This window comes from Erinaceus europaeus, chromosome 13, assembly GCF_950295315.1.
Source record: "Erinaceus europaeus chromosome 13, mEriEur2.1, whole genome shotgun sequence".
Classification (NCBI taxonomy): Eukaryota; Metazoa; Chordata; class Mammalia; order Eulipotyphla; family Erinaceidae; genus Erinaceus; species Erinaceus europaeus.
The window spans coordinates 13404694-13426966 of NC_080174.1; the positions used below are offsets into that span (position 1 = coordinate 13404694).

The 22273-nt window shown below is 41.4% G+C and overlaps 1 long non-coding RNA gene across 4 annotated transcripts; it reads left to right on the forward strand.

The window, feature by feature from the left end:
• Positions 1-1799: 1799 nt before the first annotated feature.
• Positions 1800-19655, forward strand: LOC132542671 (uncharacterized). Of its 4 annotated transcripts, XR_009553641.1 has the most exons (6): positions 6202-6419; positions 7744-7915; positions 8642-8894; positions 9142-9414; positions 9915-10133; positions 19302-19655. It is a non-coding gene; the product is annotated as an uncharacterized LOC132542671 (long non-coding RNA). The 4 variants fall into 4 exon arrangements; XR_009553639.1 differs by lacking the exons at positions 6202-6419; positions 19302-19655 and adding an exon at positions 1800-1906 and having other exon boundaries at positions 9915-11506; XR_009553638.1 differs by lacking the exon at positions 19302-19655 and having other exon boundaries at positions 9915-11506.
• Positions 19656-22273: the final 2618 nt, after the last annotated feature.

The following is a 22273-nucleotide window of genomic DNA, read 5'->3' on the forward strand; positions in this document are numbered from 1 at the left end:
TATGGCAATTTGACTACAATGAACAGATATTCCTCCTCAGAGAATAGAGAACAAAAAAATGATTCATCATGGAAGCAGGGGGATGGAAAAGACTTTGGACAATTACAACAATTTTTTCCAGGTATGTTTTCTTAGCAAATTCACCAACTGCTCTTTGTGTTAAAAGGAGAAGCCAAGTTGTTAGTGCATGGACTTAGTAATAATGCTTTATAAGGAACAATGTATTCATGGGGCCAGGTTCCACTCCTGGTGCTGCATATGTGGGAGTAGTGCTCTACTCATTCTCTCTTTCTCTTTTTCTTTCTTCCTTCATTTCTTTTTTTCTTTCTTCCTCTCTCTCCCTCTCATACACACACACACACATAATGAATAAATAAAACAATGTGCAACAACTTATAGAAAGGGAGAAAGTATTCTCAAATGGCATAATTAGTAAGGAGCAAAGCCAGAATATATACTTAAGTTCTATACTGAATAATATAATGATAAATAATGTAATTTTAAAATGAGGGAGGATTTGATTGTTGCCTCTCCAAAACTATGCAATGGTCCATAAAATTATGATATGCTGCTTGCTATAACTAACCAACAGGAAAATGCAAAAAAAAATTGACAAAGATATATCAGTTCAGACCCACTACGATGAGAGTATCAGAAAAAGAAAGCAACACATATTGGTGAGGTGGAACGAGTGTGGGTAACAGTGTAAGGGGAATATTTTTTCACAGTTCAGTCCATGTGGTTTTATAACCACTGTCTTTACAGCTATATATGACTAGAGTCACAAAGCTCTCATTAGTCAGCTTCCTCACACTCACTGCTTACAATCCAGCCCCCTCTGCTGATGCCAACAATGTGATTTCAAAAGATATTCTCAAAAATATAAGAGAAAACAAATTTACTTCTCTTTCTTTTCATTTCCCTGATTTACAAAACCTCCAGCCTTGGTTCCTTCAGGAAAAGCACATTGTAAATCAGCCTGTCCCTGCCCCTCTACATTTATGCTACTATGTTTGCCTGTAACTGCACGTGGGGACAGGAGTTTCAGCTGAGGTCTTGTGGTGGTAACATGCTGTGGAGGCAGACCTATGTGCTTGTGGCCACAGAGGTCCACGGTTGAAATGTAGGACATTATAAATGAGGAGCAAGTGGAAATATTTTCAGTGAACTAAGGGTGAACAGGGCCTGATCACAGAAGGCCTAGAACGCCATCACAGTAAATAAAATGTTAACTAGAGAACATGAGGGCAGGCCAGGCGGTGGTGCAACAGGTTAAGCACACATAGTATGAAGTGTAAGGACCTGCACAAGGATCCTGGTTGGAGCCCCTGGCTCCCCATCTGCAGGTGGTGGGGGGAGGGGGTCGCTTCATAAGCAGTGAAGCAGGCTGTGGGTATCTCTGTCTCTCTCCCTCTCTATCTTCCCCTCTCCTCTCAGTTTCTCTTTGTTCTATCCAATAAAAAGAAAGAAAGGAAGGAAGGAAGGGAAGAAGGAAGGAAGGAAGGAAGGAAGGAAGGAAGGAAGGAAGGAAGGAAGGAAGGAAGGAAGGAAAATGGCCTCCAGGAACAGTGGATTAGTAGTGTTGGGACCGAGCCCCAGCAATAACTTCTTATCTAGAACTGCTACCACAGCCCTTCAGCTCTTTCTCAGTAGGAAGTGTATTGAAACTAAAAACTGTTAAGAGTTTTCTGTTTGTTAAACGGAAAAGGTGGTTTTTTTAAAAAAAAATCATACCAAAAAAGGAAAGTTTTTGAAAACTTATTTTTACTCACCCTAAGGCAGCCTGCATGTGGGCCTTCCACCACTCTGGGAATCTGTTCTTCTTCTAGCGTTTGCCTGGGAATCTGTGATTCACCTCATCTCCCCAGTGAGATATGAAGCAGACACCAATGATGCCCTGTGAGTGGTGAGTACTGATCCAAGTCCTCTAAGATCCTCCCTTGGCCAGAGCCATGAGCAGTCAGCCCTAGGTACCACACTGGGGAGAAAAAGAGTAGTGATCAGGATCCAAGATAGGTTCCCAAGATTCTATAACCTCTAAGCCCCCAACACTGGCACTAGATGAGGACTGTTTGAGATGATTCCACTTGCCAGACCAGTAGTGAGGTGAGGGGGGTCTGCCACTGCTTACGGAAGGGAGGACACTCAGATCATATCTCTCTGAAATAAAGGAAGCAGTTAAATACATTCACACAATTAAATTACATAAAGCTATATAATTAATGAGCAATTGAAACATTGTGGTATTGGAACAGGTATTCATACCAATGGAACAGAATTGAAAGCTTTTGCAGGAGTTTGAACATGCTAGTGACCAGAGTCTTGACTCCAACAGGATTTGAGGACTAGACTAATAACCAGTATTTGCTGGTAAGAATGGTCTGTATTCACTTACTTGACTAGCATTGGTACACACTCCTTGGTAAGGCCTGACAGTAATCATCTAGGAGAAAGTCCTTTAAAAATTAGGATTGGGAGGGTGAGTGTATCTGGAAAAAAATATAGAACGATGAGAGGGTGCTGGAAATGGAGAAAAAAAACAGAGGACATTGTCATATGGAAAACTTGGAAATGTTATGAATGTACATTTATTTATTTTCCCTTTGGTTGCCCTTGTTTTTTATTGTTGCTATAGTTCTTATTGTTGTTGTTACTGATGTCATTGTTGTTGGATAGGACAGAGAGAAATGGAGAGAGGAGGGGAAGACAGAGAGGGAGAAAGATAGACACCTGCAGACCTGCATCACCGCCTGTGAAGCAACTCCTCTGCAGGTGGGGAGCAAGGGGCTCGAACTGGGATCCTTATGCTGGTCCTTGTGCTTCGCTCCACATGCGCTTAACACGCTGCCCTACCGCCTGACTCCCTATGTGAATGTAACTGTTTTCTTTATTCCCCTTTCTCCTATTCATCATTTATGTGTAGAAATACCACAGATTTCTGTATGTTGATTTGGTATCCTACTACTTTACTAAATTTATTAATGATTCCATCTAGTTTTTTTTTTTTTATGGAGCACTGAGTTCTCTAGTTTTATTTTCATGCCATTTGCAAATAGTGATAGTTAATCTTCTCCCTTTCCAATATAGATTGCTTTGATATCTCTTGTGCCTGGTTGTACTGTCAAGGGCTTCCAGGTCAATGTAAAATAGTAGTGGTGAGAGTGAACATCTTTATTTAGTTCCAGATTTTATTTTTCCCAACTGAATATGATATTAACCATGAGTTCATCATATATGGCCTTCATCGTTTTGAGAAATTTTCTTTCTATTCCCATTAGTATGTATTTTTTTAATGCCACAAGGATTGTCCCTGGGCCTTGGTGCCTGCACAGTGAGTCCACTGTTCCTTGTAGACATTTCTTACTTTTATTTGCTAAGATAAGGAGAAAGTTTGAGGAGAGGGGGAGTTAGAGAGGGAGAGAAAGAGAGGATCATCTGCAGACCTGCTACATCTCTTGTGAAACTGTCCCCCTGTAGGTGGGAAGCAGGGCTGGAAGCCAGGTAACTGCGCACTGAGTGTAATGTACAGTCAATTGGATGCACCACTGCCCAGCCCTCTGTTCCCAATTTCTGAAAGATCTTTTTCATTTGTGGGTGTTGATTTTGTCAAGTACTTCAAACTGTTTTTTTACTTGTGATTACTAGTGGGTTCCACACTGCACCCACCACTAAAGTTCTGTGTCCCTCCCCTGCCCCCTCCTCCCAAAGATACCACATCCTCACAAGTCTTAGAAATAGTTTGTTTACTTCTGTTTCTTTTCCCCCCCTTCTTTGCAAGTCCATGTGTACTAGTTCTCTAGATTCCACATGTAAGTGATAACACCTGGTAGTTGTCTTTAATTTCTTTTTTTATTATTATTTCTTTATTGGGGAATTAATGTTTTACATTCAACAGTAAATAAAATAGTTTGTACATGCATAACATTTCCCAGTTGTCCATATAACAATACAAGCCCCACTAGGTCCTCTGTCATCCTTCTTGGACCTGTACTCTCCCCCCCACCCACCCACCCCAGAGTCTTTTATTTGGTGCAATACGCCAATTCCAGTTCAGATTCTACTTGTGTTTTCTCTTCTAATCTTGTTTTTCAACTTCTGCCTGAGAGTGAGATCATCCCATATTCATCCTTCTGTTTTTGACTTATTTCACTTAACATGAGTTTTTCAAGGTCCATCTAAGATTGGGTGAAAACTATGAAGTCACCATTGTTTATAGCTGAGTAGTATTCCATTGTGTATATAGACCATAACTTGCTCAGCCACTCATCTGTTGTTGGACACCTGGGTTGCTTCCAGGTTTTGGCTATTACACATTGTGCTGCCAGGAACATAAGTGTACACAGATCTTTTTGGATGGGTGTGTTTGGTTCTTCTTTAATTTCTTATTTTGCATAGTGGCCTCCGGGTTCATCCATTTTGTCCCAAATCACACAACATCAACTTTTTTTGACTGTAGAGTAGTACTCTATGGAGTATAGACACCATACCGTCTTAAGCCAGTCATATACTATAGGGCATTTAGGCTGCTTCTAGTCTTTAGCCGCTGGTAATAATGCAACTATGAATATAGGAGTACATAGTTCCCTTTGAATAAATGTTTTATGTCCTTTGGGTAAACACCTAAGAGTGGTATTGCTGGTAATTCCATTTTTATTTGTTTAAGGATTCTCCATACAGTCTTCCAACAGGGCTGCTGTACCAGTGTGCATTCCCACCAGCAGTGCAAAAAAAATTGTTTTTCTCTACAACCTCACCGACACCTATTGTTTCCTGTTTTGTCCATGTAGGCTATTTTCACAGTCATGAGAGAAAATCTTAATTTAGGTTTAATTTGCATGTATCTGTGAAGTGATTAGTGAAGCTGAGCTTTGTGTATGTCTGTGGACCCTGTGAAATCACTCAGGGCTTAGACTGGTTAGAATCTCTTTCATCCTTGAAGAGAAAGGCAAGAACTCAACTATCTTACTAACTTTTCCCAAGGAGTAACACACATGTACTTTCAATCCACTGGTAACCCAAGTGCATGATCCTACCTAATACCAAGGGAACCAGAAATGCAACCCTAACATGAACTAGGAGGAGAAATGGAAATGACTATAAACGACAAAGAAACTGTGGATCAGAGATGTTGAGTACTTTGTCGAAAGCTGCAGAGATATTATGTAACATAATTGGTATTTGAGATTTGGTCTTTCTGGCATTAATGCATTGTGTTAGGGAAACCAACCTTGGAATCTCACTAGAACACTGAGGAGACTGGAGCCAGGACTGAATGAAGGAGAAAGGAATTTTATTTACGTAGGTTGAAAACCCAAATTATTCTGGAAGCTTTCGACCTAGGACAAGTTTCACTATTCCTTATATAACTACAATGGCTGAGCAGAAGCAACCTTTGGACACACAGAAGCAGATATTGGCATGTTAGGTTCTGAATCAAAGGATCCTTTCTACTCCCCTCCACTCACCAAAAGAGGAAACAAGTTTTTTTTTTTAATTCTAAAAAGTAGACAAACCGTAGGATAGGAGGGGTACAACTGCACACAATCCCCACCACCAAATCTCTATATCCCCTCCCCTCCCCTGATAGCTTTCCTATTCTTTGTCCCTCTGGGAGTATGGACCTAAGGTCATTGTGGGTTGCAGAAAGTGGAAGGTCTGGCTTCTGAAATTGCCTCCTCCCTGAACATGGGGGGAGGTGGGAGGGGTTACAGTCTTTTGGTGGTGGGAATGGTGTCTATGTACACTCCTATTAAATTGTAGTCATATAAATCACTGTTTAATTAATATGAGAGGGGAAAAATTGATTGTATTTCTCAAACTTTTTAAAACACAGACCGAGTCTTTTTAATATATAGGCTGAGTCTTTGATATGTTGACTCTCTCAAAAGCCTAGACCAGGGAGAACAGAAGCAACCAGTGGCACAGTTATATATAAGATGTTGGGTATTGTACAGAGGAAACAAGTTTCACAGAAGCTAAAACTGTTAGGTTTTGGGGGTTTTTCTTTAAATTTCCCCCACATGTTCAGCCCTTAGCTGCTAAATACAAAGAGAGTCCCCTTTGATTCTCAGCAAGCTTCAACGAAGTGTGACATTTTCTGCTACTTTGTGGTTACCACATCCTGGTTCTTTTCTGCTTCAGCTCTCTTCATTTTATTTTCTCCTTCAGTTCAACTTAACACTTAACATCTATCATGCCCAACTTTGCTCTTTCCATAACTGTTCTACCCTCTGAGATGAGAAATAGTAAAGCCAATTAGATGCAGCAATGATAGAAGCTAAAGAAAACAAAGTAAATCTGGGCAAAAAAAAAAAGAAAAAGGAAAGAAAAGAAAGAGCATCAGAACATGGGAATATTTAAACCGACAAAATACACAAAGAGAAGAAAATCAGGACTCAGATTTGTATAGCTTTTAAAAGGTAAATCAAGGGTTGTCTGTGGTTTTGGTTCTTTTTGCCTCCAGGGTTATTGCTGGGGCTAGGTGCCTACACTATGAATCCACTGCTCCTGGAGGCTATTTTTTTCCCCTTTTGTTGCCCTTGTTGCTGTGCTTGTTGTAGTTGTTATTGTTGTCATAGTTGTTGTTGTTGTTGCATAGAACAGAGAGAAATGGAGAGAGGAGGGGAAGACAGAGAGGTGAGAAAGATAGACATTAGCAGACCTGCTTCACTGCTTGCGAAGTGACCTCCTGCAGCTGGGGAACCTGGACCTCCAAACTGGATCCTTAAGCCCGCCCTTGCGCTTTGCACCATGTGCCCTTTGCACCATGTGCGCTTTGCACCATGTGCGTTTTGCACCATATGCTCTTAACCCGCTGTGCTACCACCCAACTCCCAGTTTTGGTTCTTAAAGACTTTGTTTAGACTATGTGTAGAGCATACTTGGATCATTGCTTCAGTTCAGTGGTTTTTCCTCATTGTGGAGAGAGGATAGTCTCTAATGAAAATGTATAGATTTCATGCCCTTTACCCAACACTCCTCCAGAAATGAGTGATTTTTCAGTACTTGGGAGGTGGTTCTGTGGGTAGAGTGTTGAACTTGTGTGTGTTGGAATCCTGGGTTTGATTCCTGGCACTACATTAGCCAGAGAGGAGCTTTAACACCCCCCCCTCTCTGTGTGTGTCTTTTTAAAAAAAGGAATGAAAAACTGAATAAAAAAAAGGAATGTGCAGCAGGTTAAGCGAAGGTGACACAAAGCACAAGGACCGGTATGAGACTCCGGCTCCCCACCTACAGGGGAGTCACTTCACAAGCGGTAAAGTAGGTCTACAGGTGTCTATCTTTCTCTCCTCCTCTCTGTCTTCCTCTCCTCTCTCCATTTCTCTCTGTCCTACCCAACAATGATGACATCAATAACAACAACAATAAAAAGGGCAACAAAAGAGTCTATGCATTGTTAAATGCAAGGGGAAAAATTCTGAATACTTAATGCCTCGTTAATTTTCTCCTAATATACTGACATTTTTTCAGTGGTCATCTGAATAACTAGTGTTGCTTCAGTGCTCATGACAAAAACCTTGAGTAAAGAAGCAAAAAGAGCACATTACAGGATTACAGGAGCACTACTCCTGTAATTTGGTATTGAAGCAGGATAACTGTCCTGACCATGTCTCTGGAGGCAGATGCCTGGTGAAACCACAAACTAGTGACTGGACACATAGAAAATGTGTGAGGTTTTATTTTAAGCAATGACCACATTTTGCATGCTTACAAATACTGCCAATATATGTTTTGTCCCATTAGATTTCAATATGTGGTAACCAGTCCTTCCTAGAGTGAATTATCAGCAATACTCCCAAGTAAGGATATATATGCAGGTCACTGTCCTAAACTCCTGGGAAGATGGGGCCGGCAGTTCTCACTGCAAAGCTTGGGCTAATTCTGCTGTTGCTAGAAGCCAGGGAGTCTCTGGAAGGTGAGTGTCCTAGGATGTCACCACCTGTCTGAGGAGAAGAAGGAGGAGGAGGGATGGGAATGACCCGGGACTCAGGCAGGTGGGACCTGTCCAGGTCTCTCAGGAGGGGAGGGTGTGGGGACTGTATTGGCTCCCAGGTAACTGGCACCCAGTTCCTGGGGACCTGGCTTAAGGCCCCCTTGTCTGGTGCTGTGCTCAGAGGGGGCAGCGCTTCCTCTTGCCAAGGCCACATGTTCCTCCAGGAGCCTCTCCTAGAACTGCAGACTCATCAGTAACTCGACATGTCACCTGTGGTGTCTTATTTCCATTCCACTGAAATTCTTGTGGAGATCAGCTTTAAATCTCAAGAGGGACACTATCTAGTACTTTTTTTTTGTAGTTTTTTGTTTGCTTTATCCTTTTATGAGTAATTTAGTAGATATTTACAGAACTTTTATATTTCAGTAGCATAGTTTCACAGCCATACATGGTAGGTTTAAGTACCTTTTTATGCCTCACTGATTGGTAGATCTCATTAAAACAATCTTCGACTGAATTCTTCTAGTGCAAGTATTTGCACTTGTGGGATCTCATTGGTAGCATCAAAGTATGTAACTAAACTCCAGACAATTAAAGGAAAGAAAGGACTAAAAGTCAGAAGCAGAAGGACCTAGGGAGGAGTCCTTCCCTCTGCAGCCAGGCCCATCACAGGGAGGCCCCGGCTCACAGCTGCATCTTCTCTCACAGATGCTCACTCTCTCTGCCTCGACTTCACTGTCAGATATCAGGCCTCACCTGGACAGTCATGGTGTGAAGCCCAGGGCTCAGTGAATGGAAAAGCCTTTCAGTGACAGCAGCAAGGCCAGACCTGTGGATCTGCTTGGGGAGGAGGTCAAGGCCACCAAAGCATGGAGAGAATTGTCCCAAACTCTGGAAGAAGTGGGGCGAGAGCTCAGGATGATCCTGCTTGTCACAAAACCAGAGAAAAGCCTGAGTGGAGGTGAGTGGTGGAAGTGGGTAGGAGCTGAAGACAGGGAACAAGAGAGGGGAGGGGGCAGCACACTGGAGGGAAGGGGCTTTGTGTGACCACTGAACATGGTGCCACCTCAGAGACAAGAGGTCTGCTGGGCAGGAAAGGGTAGGTCCTGGAGAGGAGAGTCTAAGCCCTGAGTGTGAGAGACACCCTGAGCCTTGGGAGGGGAGGGGCTCTCAGAGTCAGGTGGTGATGTGTGTGTGGGGGGGTGCAGGTTTTCCCACCCTGCAGGCCCAGCTGTGCTGTCAGAGGGAAGCAGGGGAGTGCACTGGTGCAACCTGGGAGTTCAGCATCAATGAACAGAGAGCCCTCATTAATACAATGACCATGACCTGGACAGTCATTGATCCTGGAGCCAGAGGGATTAAAAAGGAATGGGAGAGCAATCAGGACTTGGCAGAAGACTTCAGCATCATCTCAAGTAGAATTTGCAGTCACTGGCTTAATGGATTCCTAGAGCACTGGCAGAAAATGCTGGAGCCCACAGGTAACTGAGCAGAAGTGGAGGATGTAGAAATCCTCTGTGAAGTGATTGCCTTAGGGCTTTCCATCATTCTACCTCCTCACCCCCTTGCTCAGTACACTCACCTCTCCCCTATTCACCAACAACCCAGTTCTTTTGGGCTAGATGGTACACTAATCTCTGTGCTCCCATGCCTTCTTTCCCCTTCCATTTTTGGTTTCCTTTAGCCTGCTAAATGTCAATCATATGAAGCTTTTACCTTTTAGACAGAGTTAATCATCCACTACTGTCATCCTAAAAAGTAAACAAGTGAAACTGCTTGATGAATATTTGGTATCTCCTTTGGTAGGAATTTGAGTTCCATTTGGATAGTAGCCAGCCCTTTGTCATCTTTACACCTCAGGACTGGAGAGAGTGTCACATGTGTCAATGTGTATGGAGATGACCTGTGCCACCTAGGGAAAGTTGATGGGAAGATTATTGTTAGGGCTGATGGACTTTGGATTTTTTTTGTGTGTCTGTAGCCACACCACTGAAGATTCCTGATACTCACCAGCATTCTTCAGCAACTCAGTTAATTGCCTGGATCATCCTGACAGTCTTCCCATGCTGTTTCATCCTTACTGACATTTTGTCAGATATATAGAAAGAATGAAAAAAAAAATCAGAAGTTGGGGGCAGAACCAAGATGGAGACTTGGAAGCAGCTGCTTGTGTGAGCTCCGACAACAACTTCTGGAAAGGGTAGGACTCCTGGCTTTCAGCAGGACGAGATTCCTGGCTCACCAGCAGTGTCATTCCAATCCTGTTCCTTTCTGAATCACTTTGCTCTTTTTTTTCTGTCTAAGTGGCCAATTGGAGCTACAAATATCTGGCTAAGCAGAGTCTCACCCCACCTGGGAAAGACTGCCTGGAGGGTGTTTGTTTGTTTGTTTGTTTGTTTGTTTGTTTGTTTGTTTTTAACAATTGGCTGCCTCTGCTCAGAGTGCCTGAGCTAATCGGGAGCCGTTCAAGCTGCAGACTGACTATTAGGGTTTTTTTTGTTCTGTTCTATTTTATTATTACTATTATATATATATGCATGTCCCTTTCCTCCCCTCCTTCAAGTTGACCAAAATTAACTCTTAGTGTATTTTCCATTGCTAGATTACTAGGTGTCTTATCCATTGTGAAAGGAACTTGTTTAACTCTTCCTACCTCCTCTATTCACTCTCCCACTTCTCCCTCCTCCTATCTAATTAAAATAATAATAAATAAATAAATAATTTCCTTTCACTGCTCTTTTTTTCTTTTTATTGTTCTTTTCTCTCCTTTTTCTTTTTCTCATTCTTGTCTTCCTTTCTTCCTTCCTCCTTCTTCTGCTTTCTGAATTCACTGATACTCGCTTGTGAATTATTTTGGGGAAGAAATCTGACTCAGAGTAGACTCTCTTTGTGTGTGAGACTCTGCTCTACTTCCCTTTTTCCTCTTGCTACTCCTAGAATTTACATTGGACAGTAGATTTGCATAATTGTCTATTCTTGCTATCCCTTTTTTCCTTTATCTTTCATTTTCATTTGGATTTGGTTGCTATTTTTTCTTGGACTGGGGACATTGTTTGGCTAACTGGTATTGGTTAAACTGCTTCAATCCTTGCTTCAATTACTATTGTAGTTTCTGAGCTTGGTGATTGAATTTGTCATAAAGGTATTTAGTATAGTGTGGCTTGTACTCAAAACACAACAAGTGAGGAACAACAGAACATAAAAATAAAAAAAAATTGATAAAAAATGATTAAACCAAGAGCAAATAAAACTGCTACTATAATGAATGAAGACAAGAGCCCAGAAGAAACTACAAATCAGTCAGAAGTAACCATAGATAAAAAAGTATGCAAGCAATAATAAACTTATTAATCACGGAAATGAAAACAAGATCCTGGCCAACCAGATACAGCAGTATATCAAAAAGATTGTTCATCACAACCAAGTGGGAGCTATGCAGGGCTGGTTCAACATATGAAGTCAATCAATGTCATTCACATCAATAAAAGCAAAGCCAAAAACCACAATTATCTCAATAGATGCAGAGAAAGCCTTTGACAAAATCCAACACCCATTCATGCTCAAAACTCTACCAAAAATGGGGATAGACGGGAAATTCCTCAAGATAGTGAAATCCATATATAGCAAACCTATAGCCAACATCATACTCAATGGACAGAAGCTGAAAGCATTCCCCCTCAGATGGGGGACTAGACAGGGATTTCCACTATCACCATTACTCTTCAACATAGTATTAGAAGTTCTTGCCATAGCAATCAGGCAAGAGAAAGAAATCAAAGATTATACAGAAGTCCGGCCTTTTGGCCCCTGCTTCTTTTTAAATTTTTTTTAAATTTATTTTTATATTACAGAATTACATGTCGACAGGGGTTTGAATCTACACCATTCCCAAGACCACAATTCTGAATATTTACTCTCCCCACTGCAATCCACCACAGTTCCCCTAAAGTTATATACATGGGCCAACCAACATTTCTACAACTATCTGTCCACATTTATACATAGTTGCCTCTTCTTTTTCTGATTCAATACTCTCTTTCCCTCTAAGCCACTCATAACATCACAGCTACCTCCATATGTTCCTCTCCTTTTCCTTCCTCTCTCTGGGTGCTGATGGAGCTGGAATGCAGAGCCCTCTTATCTTAATCCCATCACTTCTCCCCCACTGGGAGTATGGATCAAGGTTGTTTATGGGGAGCAGAAGGTAGGAGTTCTGGCTTCTGTAGCTGCTTCTCCGCTGAGCATGGACGTTGACAGGTTGATCCATATCCCAGCCTGTTTCTATCTCTCCCCAGTGGACCAGAGTCCTGGAGATTCAAGGGTCCAGGACACATTGGTGAAGTCATCTGCCCAGAAAAGTTGGGATGGAGTCATGGTAGCTTCTGTAACTTGGTGTTTGAAAGGTGGGATGACCTAAGTTGAGTCAACATGGTTAATGAACAGGAACCAAAGAGTAGGATTAGAGCAGATGAGATTATAGATTTTAGGGTAGAAGAAAACTAGGAAAACCATTTTAGGCATGTTCCTGGGGTATATCTATGGTTGTTTTGCTTGAGTTTGGTAGCTAGCCTGAGGTTGGATAAGAATATTGTCTGAGAGAATGGTGTCAAAGTAGAGAAAAGGGCTAGGAAGTTGGAAGTTGGATTAGGGCAGGGAATATCTCCCATTACTATAAAAAAAAAATTCTGTGGCTAAAATTAACTGTTTACTTCCATCCACCAGCTCCAGATGCCATATGTATATACTTATATTTAGCACTAGAGCCTGTGTAACCGCTATGTCCCTATTGGTCTGAGCTTATAGTTCATGGTCACATCTGAGGAACATTGCAGGCTGCATTCATTTCAGGACCAGTCTTTTTTGAATAGTCCCCTTCGGAGACTGGGGCTATCCCTACCATCATTGCTTTCTAATAAAGCCAAGGTCATGGGAGGGCCCACAAGATGCTGTTCCTTATGGAAGCGACCAGTGGTAGTAGAGAGAGGGACCCTTTAGAGGTCTAGGCCCATCATAAGTGTATTTCTCCCTCATACTTGAAGGATAATTTTGCAGGATACAAAATTTGTGGTTGGAATTCCCTCTCCTTTAGTGCCTTGAATATGTCATTCCACTCTCTCCTTACCTCTAGGGTTTGTGAAGAAATATCTGATGAGAATCTGATATTTCTGCCTTTGTGTCTAACTTCTTTCCTTTCCCTAGCAGCCTGCCAAATATTTTCCTTGTCATTGAGTTTTGATAATCTTACAATAATGTGGTGTTGGCCATTTAGGATTTGTGAACCTGGGTGATCAGTCTGCCTCTGAAATAAGTATGTTCTGAGGATTGCCTAGGTGAGGGAAATTTTCAGCTAAGATTTCTCTGAAAATTACCTCTGGACCTTTGACCTGGTCTACCTTCTCAGGTATCTCTATAACTCATATATTCAACCTTTTTATGGAGTCTGCAATTTCACAGAGAGTAGCTTCATTCTTTCTAAACCTTTCTTTCATCTTTGAATTGAAAGAGTGGGCTGATTATGTCTTCTAGATTGGAAATTCTTCTTCTGCATGTGTGAGTCTATTTCCTAAGCCTTCTACCTAAGTTTGAGGTGCACTAAAGGTGTCTTTCAGTCCTTGCAGTTCTGTTTGAAATTTTTCTTTCATGGTTCCTATCTGATTAGTGAACTCTGCTTGAAGTTCTTCTTTCAAGCTTTGTAGCTTCTTATCAAATTCTGTTCTGAGTTTCTCTTTTGTGTGTCTTAATTCTAAAATAAAATGTTCTTTCAACTCTTGCTTAAGTTCTTGTAGAGTTCTCATAAGCTTTCTATAGTCTGTCTCTGCATCTGGAATTTCTTGGATTTCATCTCATTTGCTTCTCTCTGTTTGTTGTGGCATATTTAGCTGTTTGCCTCTTTGTTTCAGTATGTATGGGGTTGATTATTGTTGGTCAGCAAGTGGCGCTGTTGTGATCTCTGAGTTTCATTTGTATAATCCATGGCAGTGGGTGGGGGAGGGGTGTTTTGGGCTATCTTGTGGGCTATCTGAGTTTTGTGTCCTTGTCTTAAACTCAGACTGAGAAAAAAGAAAAAAGAAAAAGAAAAAGAAAAAAATAAGAAAGGAAAGAAAAAAAACTGAGTCAAAGATTGAGAGGTTTTAAGCTCCAATTTCTTTTCTTCTGGGGGGGGGGGGGTCTGATAACTGCACTACTTTCCAGGATGGCACAGGTCATCAGCACTGTGCTGCCTGCATAGAGCGCTGGATTTGACCATGTCTTCCAACCCACTCCACTTATTTTTCCCCACCACATGCACAGGCACCCACTTGAGGCTGTCGATTTTTTCAGCTGTAGGTTATTTGTCCAGTTCAATCTCCTATTGTGTTCAATAGTTGTTTCGGGGAGAGCAAAGGTCAGATTGTGGATACTTTATAAATTGCACCTCCTGGAACTTTACAGGATTTTTATGAGAATCTTTATATCAGTGTTCATCATGGATATAGGACTATAGTTTTCTTTTTTGGTGGAGTCCTTTCCTGCTTGGGGGATCAAAATGATAGTAGCCTCGTAAAAGGTATTTGGGAGTATTCCCTCTTTATTTTCTGGAAGAAATGAATGTTAGTTCTTCTTTAAAAGGTTTTTTTTTTCTTTAAAAGATTTATAGACTTCACTAGTATAGTCATCTGGACCTGGGGCTTTTGTTCTTGGGGAGAATTTCTGATTATTGTTTCAATTTATGCATTAGTGATTGGCCTGTTAGATTTATTTACTTCTTGTGTCAAGGTGGGCAGTTAGTATGACTCTAAGGATATGTCCATTTCTTCTAAATTGTCGAATTTATTTCCATACAGATGTCCGTAATTGTCTTGCATGATCTTTTATATATCTGCCTTGCCTGTTGTAATATCTCCTCTAATTTCTGTGATTTTACCATAGCTTTCTCTCTTTTTTCGTCTTCTTAATGAGTGTTGCTAGTTGTTTATCTACTTTATTTATCCTTTTAAAGAACCAGCTTTTGGTTTCATTAATCTTGATGGTCTTCTTGTTTTCCTTTTCTGATCTTGTTTTTCAACTTCTGCCTGAGAGTGAGATCATCCCACATTCATCCCTTGTTTTCCATTTTATTGTTTTCTGATTTTCATTATTTCCTGTCTCCTGCTGCCTTTGGCTCTCTCTGTTGCTCTGTTTCTAATTAGTTCAGCTGGTTGTTAGATGGTTTATTAGGGGTTTCTCCTCTTCATTCATTAATGTGAGCTTGTATTGCTATAATTGCCCCTCACAAGACTGCTTTTTCTGTGTCCCAGAAGGTCTGATAGCTAGTTTCTTCAATTTCATTGATATTGAGGAAATTCTTAATTTCCTTTTTATTTCTTCAGTGACCCATGTGTTATTCAAAAGCATGCTGTTTAGTCTCTAGACTTGGAGGAAGTTTCTCTACTTTCTGTGGTTGATTTATAGCTTCATACCATCATGATCTGAGAAGATGCATTTATAATTTTAATATTCATATTTGTTTAGGCTATCTTTATGGCCCAGTACATGGACAATCCTTGTCAATTATCTGCATGTTCTTGAGAAGAATGAAGCGACTCCCCTGCAGGTGGGGATTCAGGGGCTCAAACCGAAATCCTTACACTGTTCTTTGTGCTTTGCTCTGTTTTTCCATCACTGCCCCAACACCAAGCATTCACTTATTTCTTCCTTTCCTGCCCTTGTGCTCACTGTACATGAGACCTTAAACAGAAAGACCAGGCAAATAGTTCACCCAGAGGAACAGGTGCTTGGCTATGTGTGGGGCCTAGAGTTAAGGCACAGGCCCATGTGGGAGCACTATAGTCCTTGGACAAACCCCAGTGCAATAATGATTTTCCATCTCTCTGTCTCTGTATCTTTAAAATGAAAGCAGTCATTCTGGAAGTAGTGGATTCATACCGTAAGGCTCCAGTGCTGGGAAAAAATGAAGTCAGACAACTTAGAACATCTCCATTACTATGTTCATAACTGCACTACTCACAATAGCCAAAGGGTTCAAGCAGCCTGAATGCCCATCAACAGATGACTGGATAAAAAGTTTTGAGAAGGGAGTTGGGTGGTAGCACAGCAGGTTAAGCGTATGTGAAGCACAAAGACCAGCATAAGGATCCCGCTTTCAGCCCCTGACTCCCCACTTGCAGGGGAGTTGCTTCACAAGTCGTGAAGCAGGTCTGCAGGTGTCTATCTTTCTCTCCCCCTTTCTGTTTTCCCCTCCTCTCTCCATTTCTCTCTGTTCTATCTAACAATGACAAAATCAATAACTACAACAATAATAACTATGACAACAATAAAAAATAAAAGCAACAAAAGGGAAAACAAATAAATATAAAAAAGACTTTAAAAAAATAAGTTATGAGAATATATACTCCATGGAATGCTACTCTGGTTAAAAAAAAAAAAAAAGGAAGGAAATGAAAGAAGAGAAGAAGGAGGAGGAGGAGAAGAAGGAGACTTTACTGTGTGCTTTGGAACAAAATACATGGAACTGAAATTGATTATGCTCAGCAAACTAAGAAATGAAAGGCAAGATGGTTTCGCTCATATGTGGAGTCTAGAGAACTGATACATATGAACTTGGGGAGTGGAGACCTACAATGAAAGAAACAGCAAATTATATCTAGGGGTTTGTGAGAACTACAGTGATTATCTTTGGGAGGGTAGAGACACAGAACTTTAAGTGTAAGTGTGGTGTTGAACAGTACTCTGTAATCTTGAACAAAATACTATGACCACTACTAATCACAATTGAAAGTTGGTTTTTTGAAATAGAAATTTTCCACTCCCAGCTGCTCTGGTTTAGTCCCAGGACTCTCTGTGGTGTCCACAGTCCAGGCTCCTTTAGATGAGAAAAATAACCTTTCTACTTATAGGTCATGAAAAAAAAAACAATGTTATTAATCATAGAAATAGTTCTTATTATAGTTGTCAAAAAATCCTGGTTACATTTTGTTTCTGTTTTATAAGCTTGGTCACTGAAGTGACAGAAATCTTAACAGACAGTAGTATCCCACTGTGTTTACAGATATGACTCACTACACAAAAGCCAAAGTTCAGGAATCTCCCTTGTGGTGTATGGTATGATGACAGCATGATCCAGGAAAGTCTGTACACAGACTTGGGAACAGTAGTGTGGTGAGAGCAGATCTGTTCCCAGGGAACAATCCACCCCCAGAGGTGCAGGCACAGGGTGAGGCTGTGACCTCTGGTGAAGGGGACTGAGAAGGACTTACTGACCCAGCCAAGCAGAAGAAGACCATATTTAGAGCCTTATTCTCTGCAAGAAGAATGGGAAGGAGGGCAGACCTCCAGCTCACCTAGGCTTGTTGACTCAGAGATTTCTCTCTGAGATCTGAGCTTCCAGTTGAAAGTACAGTCATGACAGGGAGAGCAGGGTGTGTTAGAAACAGAGAAATAAAGGAAACCCACTACCCTCCCTCTACCTTAAGGGCGTGATCTCTGTGTCTCATATTTCTCCTCACAACAGGAGTGTCAGCTAATAAAACAGACCTGGGGTGAGTCATTAACAGACAAAACTCTTACCATTCCCCCTTCCTTGGCATAACTCATGGGCAGAACACAATACTTCTAAATCCTCCAGTCCTAGAACCTCTAGGGTGGGGCTCACTTTCCTACATGCTTCTCTCAATTCATACCAAATGATATTGCATCTCCTGATTCCAACCTAATCAATGCAATGAGTACCACCCCAATATGCTTCACTTCAGACTGTGTCCAGAGACGTCAGATGTGGAATGTCAACCCTTCAGCCTCATTACTCAGGTGAGACCTTTCCTTTCTCATAGGATTCTCTAATTCCATTTCCAATGGAGTACTTCCTAACAAAGTCCCAAAACCTAGATATAGACCAGGTTCCATGAGATAGAGCATATGTACACATGTATCCATAAATTAGGGCAAAATATATACCTGAAAGCAAAAGAAAAGTGCATAATAGTCTGCAGCTGTTGTGACCCCAACAGGAGTTTGGGACTATCAGTATATGAATGACATCAGTCTGAGGCCAGGCAGACAGAGAAGGGAAGGTATAAGAGCACGGGACTGGGAGCAGGTCGCCCTCCCTGGCTGCTGCTTCATCTTGGCGGAGATGCTCCAGGCATCCACCATGGCTACTTCTCCTGGGAACTGAACACGTGTGACTCCGCTAGCCGGCAAACTTTTAGACCCCTCTACAGCCATGGGCAACCTTTACCTTAGCTGATAATTGTTTATCTTATGGAACTAAACTTTTTATAACTAGACTCAGACTTTATGGACCTAATGTACTCTCAGCCCCTGATGATAATTGCTTATTTTGCCTTTTACCTGTTTCACCATAATAAAACCTTCTATTGTTTAAACCTGTTCTCAGCTCCCCACTGTGAATCCTTAAGTGCCGACGCCCTTTTAAGTTAAAGTTACAACATTCAGTGAGCCAATATATGCAGCAAGTAAGTATATAGACCTAAAAAGATACTATAAAGTTCCTAATGAAATAGTTTCTACTTAGACTTAGATACCCTCCTCACCTACTTCCTATTACACTTCCCTCAGTCACTCCAAAGCTAACTTTATCAAAGCAAGGACTGCAAAAGCTGAATAAGGGCAAGAGACTGGCATACTTTAGATGATGACTCTTTAGTCACTATCAGGCCACCCCATTAGCTGGGACCCTAATCGGGGAGCCATGAGATTCCCAAACCTAGACCTCAAATAGATCCTTCTCACTAATGTTACCAGTCATCCCTATCAGGAACAACACAAAAGACCCCTTTGTGGGCCCCCATAGGACCTTGCCCTCAATGTGGATCAACAATGGTAGAGAATATTCCATCCTCCTTCTCCAAAGGGAGGCTAGAAAACACACTCTATCTACCACCTGAGGAAGATGGGTCGATATTGGGGCAGCCTGGAACGTTCCTACTCATGACCACAGAATGTGAGCTCAGATCTACAGGGATGCGGAGGTCACATAGGCTCCTAAGCTGAATATGGGCCCCAGATGAAATAAAATTGATGCGATTTACAGTCAACAATATTTATACACCTTTCTCATATTTGGGAGCTACTCTCTTCCCTGATCCAGCTTTCTGGTCCTTTTTCCAGCCATGACATCATCTCCCCAGACAATAACTTGGGGGCCCATCTGTATATCAGACATCAGGCTCAGAAAACAAAAACAAACAAACAAAAACAACAACAACAACAAAAAGTATAGTAATGGGCCCTTTGGAATATAACTAAAATAGGCCTACTAAGTATCTACAAATCAGAGACCACCAAATCTTCATCTACAATATTCCAGCCTTTAGATTCACGATTAGTCAACAATTTATTTGGCTTTACTTGTTAACTCTCTTTTCAGCCACCAGGTTCCAGATGCTAGCATGATGCCAACCAGACTTCCCTGGGCAGATGACCCCACCGGTGCTTCCTGGAGCCCCACTTCCCCAGACCCTTGCCCCACTAAGGAAAAAGAGAGACAGGCTGGGAGTATGGATCTACCTGCCAACGCCCCTGTTCAGCAGGAAAGCAGTTACAGAAGCCAGACCTCCCACCTTCTGCACCCCATAATGACCCTGGGTCCTTGCTCCTAGAGGGATAAAGAATAGGAAAGCTTTCAAGGGATGGATATGGAGAGCTGGTGGTGGGAATTGTGTGGAGTTGTACCCCTCTTATCCTATGGTTTTTGTCAGTTTCCTTTTTATAAATAAAAAATTTTAAAAAGAAAATAATACTTCTGTTTTTTAATAATTTTAGTCAATGCCAGTGGCCTAAACCTATCAATCAAAATGCACAAACTGTTGGAATTAATCAAAAAACAAAACCCTGTCTGCTGTTGTAGATAGGAGACCCACTTAAGTTCCCATGATAAATATAGACATTCAGTAAAAAATTAAAATAGTAATAAAGTCAAATTGAAGGAGGTGAGTTAGAGAATTGAAGAAACATAACAAGTCTGCTCTAAGGAAGCAGAGTTTTTCCCACAGCAGTGTCATATATCAGGGTTTTCCTTTTATAGTGACAAGACATTCTGTGGCTGATATAGGACCAGGGGAGGTTAAATCTTACAGCTCTGGGTTCACTCTCCCTGTCACATGAGAGCTCTGCGACAGCTACCAGCACACATACTAAGTAATTAATGGTTTATGGCTGGGCGCCTGGAGCGGGGAGGGAGGTGGTGAGTGCTTTTACAACACAGAGCTATGCAAGCGTCAGGCAGAAGGGAAGAGTGTCTGTAGAAGGCCATTGAGCCCTGCATGAAAATGGCAACCTAAAAAGAAAGACAGTCATACTTGTATTAAAGAGGATAGGCTTGAAGCTCTCGGGAGACTGCAATGGACATTGTACGAATAAACAAGGGAGCTGTCAATCAAGAATACTTAACATTGATTAAAACCTATGCACAAAAGAGTACACACATTACCATGCACAGACTCAGATTCAAGGCCCCGCCCCCCATCTGCAGGGGAGTTTTCGCAAGGAAATTGCACAGGTAACACGTGGTTTATGTTGCTTAGAAAGGAATTGAAGATGTGACTTGCATGTTTATAAACTTGTTCTATGGGCATGGCTCTCTCTCTCTCTCTCTCTCTTTCTCTCTCTCTCTCTCTGTGTCTCTCTCTCCCTAGGTGAGCCTGCCGCCTGCCAACATGTGAGTAAAGGTTCTGACTCTCTCTCTCTCTCTCTGCCTAACATGTAATGTTCTTAATTATCCTGAATAAAGTTTAAAATTCATGAAAATCATGCTTTCTTCTCAATTCTTTGTTGGGATTATGTGTGACAAACCTTTAAATGTGGGGAACAAGCTTGCCCTGTAGTTCCCCTCCAGTAGACTGAACTGATAGGAAACTATAGGAGCTGTTAACCTTCAGAGACTTTACTTACCTGGATATCATATGGGGTTAGTTAGTAGAATTGTGAAAATATTGTATTTGTCCTAAAAAAAATTAATGTACCTGCCATTCGATATATACCCTATGTAATTTATATCTCTGCTGTGACCCCACACGTCTTTTCTTTCTGTCCTACCCAATCAAATGGAAAAATGGCCACCAGGAGTAGTGGATTCATAGTGCTAGTGCCAAGCCGCAGCATTAACACTGGAGGCAAAAAAAAAAAAAAAAAAAGATGTTCAACACACCAACCTTGCTAAGAATGACCTTAAGCCTTAGAATATTTTTCCTGGTTTAAGAAGCTTGGTTTGAGTTAGCTTGTGTGAGAGTTTCAGTCTCGAGGACCAGTGGAGCTCATTCCTTCCTTTTGGTTCCCCTTGTGAAGAACATGGATCTTGAGGAACATGAGACTCCAGACTGGACTTAACGTGAGACTGAGAATACTCTCAGAAGACCCTCCCTAGCCCCAGAAAGGGGAAAATTTGGATGTCTAGGCTATGGAAAATAGAGTAGACATGGAGAATATGAGCTTTTCAATGCCTCCAGGATGTTTGGGTTAGGGTATTTCTTTATTAACTGGGGCTTCTCTTTTCTTTATCTTTCTATCTGTTCTTTCTGTTTGTTTGTTTTTAATCCCTGCCAAAGTCTGATGCATGGGGCTAGATAAGGTTATAAGGAATTGAGGGAATCTGGCTTGGCACCCATGCATTTCCAGAAAATCTGCGAATCCTCTGTCTGGAATGGGTGTTTAACAGAGCTAAAAAGATAAAGTTTTATATTAAAATGTAAAAAAAAACAAAAACCAGGTTGTTTGATCAGCTAGTAAAAACCACTAAGGTGGCTGCCAGATCTGATATGGAGAACAAGCATACAGAGTGACCCAGCTGGAATCCCCCACTACTGCCACTAAAATTCTTTTAAATATTTTGGTGGTAAAGATTCTCTGGCATTGAACTGTTTCTACTCTCTTACCACATTAACAAAAAAAAACAAAATGAGTAACTGACAGACAGGACAGACAAAGTAGGGACAGGCCCTCTACCTGTCATGTTGAAGCTTGCACGTATCCTTGAATATATCCATGTGTGCTTAACCGGGTGCACCACTGCCTGGCCCCCATATGATTTCCATTTTTTATAAACAGGTCACTCTTATGCAGAAAGGTGAGATAGAACCTCTGAAAGTACAGATGTTTATTGGACCACTAAAACTTGTACAGAACACCCTCATTAACTGTGACTAGTAAGGACCAACCAATTACAGGTTTAATGGACTCAGGTGCTGATGCCACCTGATGACCAAGCTGATGACTAGTCTTCAACCTGGAAATTAAGCTCCTCTCAACTTGACCGATCAGGTCTAGGCAAACTAAGACACTAAAACAGAATAAAGAAGGTCAGCAAACCACTCTTTGTCCTTATATTCCTTTCTTTTCTTTTTT